This window comes from Cupressus sempervirens, chromosome 5 (assembly GCF_028749045.1).
Source record: "Cupressus sempervirens isolate cs-2001-9-10 chromosome 5, ASM2874904v1, whole genome shotgun sequence".
Lineage (NCBI taxonomy): Eukaryota > Viridiplantae > Streptophyta > Pinopsida > Cupressales > Cupressaceae > Cupressus > Cupressus sempervirens.
In genome coordinates this window covers 940,904,011-940,909,088 of record NC_143122.1, presented here as the reverse complement: position 1 = coordinate 940,909,088, position 5,078 = coordinate 940,904,011, and the positions used below count along the sequence as shown (strand labels likewise).

Sequence of the window (5,078 nt, the reverse complement as noted above, 5' to 3'; positions counted from 1 at the left end):
TAGGCCACGTTTGATACTCCATCAATTAAAATAAAAAGAATTTTCTTTTTCTTAATATTTTCCAACTTACTCAACCATTAAATATCTTCTCGATTCCAAGCCTACATTTAATATGACGGCTAGTCAGACTTAAATATCATTATGGAGCTCCCTCTCTCTTTCGTTTTCCCTATCCCTTTCTAATGTTAGCGAAGTCAAGCCGGCTTATCAATATCCCTTCACCACGTAGTGACGTACACACCAAATACGCCAACAGATTCGCAACACGTGTCAACAATCGAAGAGCTCAGCAATCTTGAACGTGACACGCGTAAAACTGATCTCTCCTCTATCCCGAACATTTTCCCTTCTTTCGTTGTTTCGTGACAAGTCGGTGACTGCCACCTGCCGGTCGACACGTACGGCTGAAGCCACGAGAACCTAAGGAAAGAAACCGGAAGCTTATCAAACAGCCGGGCGCAGACTATAAAATCATCCGCACGTAACCCAAGATTCAGACGACACATCTGATACGGAAAAGTGGGATCTCTTCCAAAAACCTGCAACTCTGTTCTAAAGTTTCCATGGAATCTTGTATAATATTATCCAGAATCACAAGTTGTGGTCGCACTTGATGACTGAGAATTCAAGCGTTTAAGCAATTTTGGAGCTACTATTTCAAATGCCTTTTGATGAATTTAAGTATTTCTTGCAGACATTATTTTCTGTGCTTCTATTTAATAGTTTCTGAGGCCATGGGGTTGAAAGTTGAGCAGTTCGTGAGACTTTGATTTCCTTTTGTTTGTTTGATTACCTGATCAGGCTAGGTGGAAGAACAAGCAATTCGCTATTGTTCCCACTTTGATTTCTTTTACTTGGCTAAGCGCCTGTACCTTAGGGTTAAAGATCGAGCTTTTAGCTATGGCTCAGACTTGCTAGTGAAAGCCTCGTGAAATTACAAGGATTTCTGAAGTTCAAGTTGTTTTTATATTTGATTCCTTTGATTTGTTGAGGACCTGAAGAGGTTGGTCGAGCTGTTCTGGATCAATCAATTCGGTTTCCGTCGTGCTTGATTTTTGATGATCGATTGAGCTGGCATTTGGATCGCCTTTGTCCGTTGAGTGCCTGATAAAAGACACAAGGGACCTGAAGGTGGATGGAGCTCTTTGCTATCGCTCATAATTTCATTTCATTTCGTCCGTTGAGTACCTGATCATAGGCAGACTGACAATCAATCGAGGTTTTCGTTACGGCTCGTATTTTGATTTCCTTTCCTTCACTTGAGTCCCTAATCAAGAGATAAGCTTTTAATTCTGTTGCTCTTGATTTTATTTTGCTTGTTTTTAACATTTTGTAGAGTATAATCTAGCTTTAAATGGTTGTACAGTTCATTTGAATATTGAGTGAAATTGTACAGCAAAATAGTTTTTTTTTCGGATTGCATTTTTAAAAAAGTATATATTTTAAGCATATCAATAAGTTTCAGCCTTCAAGTCATTTTTTATTGTGATTTGGGGCTAAATTGTTCCAGTGTTCAGTTTAAACAGAAAGCTTGAGTTGAAATTATATAATCTAGGGCAAGTTTTGTTTTGGGAGATTTCCTAATTTGTACGATCAAGGAAGAAATTGTGTAGTTTGGGGTCAATTTGGTTTCAAGTGCCCAATTGGAGGGTAGGTTTTTGTATTTTGTACTTGCTTGCATTCAAGCAATTTATATTTTTTGATTGCTTACATTGGAGCAAATTAGTGTTAGATTGTGGTTCTTAATGGAGAAAAATCCGTCTCCGTCGTCTAGTAAATGGCTGCTTCGAAAGAAGAGACGAGCTTCCAGAGGTTCTGTCCTTGTGCCGGCGAGAAACATTTCTACCGTATCTCTATCATTAGCTCTGATTGCTCTTGCTCAGCAAGTTCTGTCTTGCGAGAAGCCTCGAAGATGCCAGAGGAGGAACGCAGTCTGCGTCGTGCGAAAAGTAATGGTTTTGTCTGTACTTTTCGAAGAAGTCAGAGATTTGGGCACTTTCCTTCCACCTTCTGCATTGAGATGTTTTAGAGAATTGTATGTCATCTTGCAGAGAACTAAATATTTGCTGGAGGACTGTGGAAGCGATGTGAGTTGTGTCTGGTTGTGTGTGCAAACGCAAGAAATTTCATATCAATATTTTGGTTTGATACAGGATATGGCCTCTGCTCTGGATATGCTTCCCTTAAGATTGTTGGATATCTCAGATGAGGTCAGGGAGCAAGTTGAGCTGCTTCGCGATCAGGCCAAGAGAGCCAAACTGTTAGTTGATCAGGCCGAGGAACAACTTCGCACAGATGTTTTTGCTGTGTTAAATGAGTTTGAAAGGGAGCTAGCTCCAGATGAATATCAAATTAGGAGAATTTTGGAGGGCCTGAATCTCGAAAATGCAATGGATTGTCAAAGAGAAACGGAGTTATTGGAGGAGGAGATGAAAGTTCAGAAACAATTAGGAACAGAGGAAAATGTGTCTCTCATTAATAGTTTGATTGGCTTCATGCGCTACTGCAAGTGTGTACTGTTTGGGTTGGACTCTGATTCACAGTTTCAACCATCGACCAAAACACAATTGTCTGGACTCGATTCTCAGGATCCTACTCTCATACCAGATGATTTCAGATGTCCAATCTCACTTGATCTAATGCGAGAGCCGGTTATTGTATCCACAGGACAAACATATGATCTGGCATCCATTACCAGATGGATCAAGGAAGGACACTCTACATGTCCAAAGAGTGGGCAGAAGCTTGTGCACACAAATCTAACTCCAAATTATGCTCTTCGAAGCGTAATTGTTCAATACTGTACGGAGCATAATGTCCCCTTCGAAAACTCTGAAAGATGCAAGAAAAGTTCTTTTCTGGAGAACATTCCAAGTACGAAGGCATCGTTAGAAGCTGCAAAAAGGACGGCAGAATTTCTTGTGGAGAAGCTTTGTACAGGATCGTTTGAAGTGAGGAAGCAGGTTGCTTATGAACTCAGAATGCTTGCTAAATGCGGCATGGACAACAGGGCTTGTATTGCAGAAGCAGGAGTCATACCACTACTTGTGCCCCTGCTTTCTTCAACGGATCCCAAAGCTCAAGAACATGCTGTAACCGCACTTCTAAATTTGTCATTGTATGAGGCCAACAAAACTGGAATAATGGAGGCTGGTGCATTGCAGCCAATTATCCGTGTTATAACAAGTGGATGTAGCATGGAAGCTCGGGAAAATGCAGCTGCAACACTCTTCAGTATTTCCTCTGTAGATAGATACAAGAAATTAATAGGAGAGACTCCCGAAGCTATTCCAGCCTTGATAGATCTTCTTCGAGTCGGAAGTGCAAGAGGTAAAAGCGATGCAGCCAATGCTTTGTTTCGCCTTTCAACTTTTCACGGAAATGATTTACAGGTAGTAGCCGCTGGAGCAGTTCCTTTGCTGGTTAATCTTCTAACAGATGAAAGCCCAAGTCTTGTAGACGAAGCTATCTCTGTTCTTGCTCTTCTTTCTAGACAATCTGAGGGTTTGATTGCACTTAGTGAGAGCTCTGCAATACCTGTACTTATCAGTCTTCTTAAATCAGGTAATTCCTCACCCAAAACCAAGGAGAATTCAGTTGCTATTTTACTTGCACTGTGTTGTCATGGAGGAGCTGAAATTGTAAATATGTTGTTGAGAATGCCATCATTAATACCTGCTCTGTATAGTCTTCTCACATCTGCCACACCTCGAGCCAGAAAGAAAGCCAATTCACTGCTTAGAATCCTTCACAATTGGGAACCTTCCCAAACTCCGCAAAACTTTCTCACCTCTCAGAATCAGAATCCAGTTGCTTCAGTGATGTAGCCATTCAGGTTCTTCATTTACATGTTCTGAATTGTCAGAGACATATTCTGGTTCACTCTCCTAAAGATATACATTCATTCTCTTAGAAACTATATAACTATACATACTACAGAAAAATGATATAGCAGATGATAAAACATTAATATTGATGGAGTATTCTAAAAAATAAATATGGATGGAGTATAAATTCAAGGTGTAAAAGTCCGACTCTATAATATTTAGTCATCTGTTGTTGCCCCTAACTACATCGTCAACCACTGTATTCAAAGTTTTTCTATTGAATGAAGTAATAGTTGAAGACAAAATATGAAGAGTAACATCTCGAATTTGGTTTTTATTCATTTCAATTTTGTATGCATTAATGAGAAGTTTCATTTATTTTTAGCATTACTTTGAAGATAAAATTCTCTGGCGAGTCGAGGGCTGATTGAAGATTAAACTCTGTTTGGTGAATGCTTGTTACATAGTAATGCAGACCTCCTCTATTCCTGCAAAGTAGACACACTGTTTCCAATGACAATGGATCGAAGTAGAATAAGAATACTGAAAAATCAAGTAATTCTCTGCCCAATAATTTATTAATTCACAATTGATACAGAAGCAAATGAAGTATCACTAAGATAGAAGATTAACAGAAAATTCTTTTACTCCTAAACTGATCACAGCAGGAAACTCACCTCCAAAATGGCTATACCCGCCAAGCCTCCAAAATGTTAGGGAAAAATAGCAGGGCAAAAAAACAGAGAAAGGGAAAACGGAGTAAGAGTAAAATAGACTATTCAATGAACGTATAATATTAAGAAGGAACAAACAGCAACAATCTTAGAATACACGGTATTCATTTTAAAAATTGGTTATTTTAATTATTGTTGGTAAACAGATTTGTCACAGTAGAATTGCCCAACGGAGTGTGTGGCAAACCGTTCACAACAGTTGGATAGACCCTTGATATCCGACCTTCCTCTGCGTTTTGAGGGGCAGCTCCCTCCTATGATATAATTTTTAACAGATTATCAAATAAAGAATTCAAACTTCAAAGTTCAAGGAGAGAGTCATGGAAGACGAATGCACCACACGCCCTCACAACCCTCTGTGGTTAACAAGATCGATAATGGTGGTGTCCAAGAACTACGCTTGAAAGAAACCAATGTTGTTAAGCATATTCATTATCATTTGTAAACACTCGCATAGCACCATGAGAATGTCTACCACAACGTATAACAATTTGGATTTTAAAATAAGAAACCCAAA

At 39.2% G+C, this 5,078-nt stretch overlaps 1 pseudogene across 1 annotated transcript; it reads left to right on the top strand.

The window, feature by feature from the left end:
* The first annotated feature begins 462 nt into the window (after nt 1–462).
* On the top strand, nt 463–3,892 carry LOC149559059 (U-box domain-containing protein 1 pseudogene; annotated as a pseudogene). Its single transcript, XR_016365107.1, has one exon. The product of XR_016365107.1 is annotated as a U-box domain-containing protein 1 pseudogene (transcript).
* Nucleotides 3,893–5,078: the final 1,186 nt, after the last annotated feature.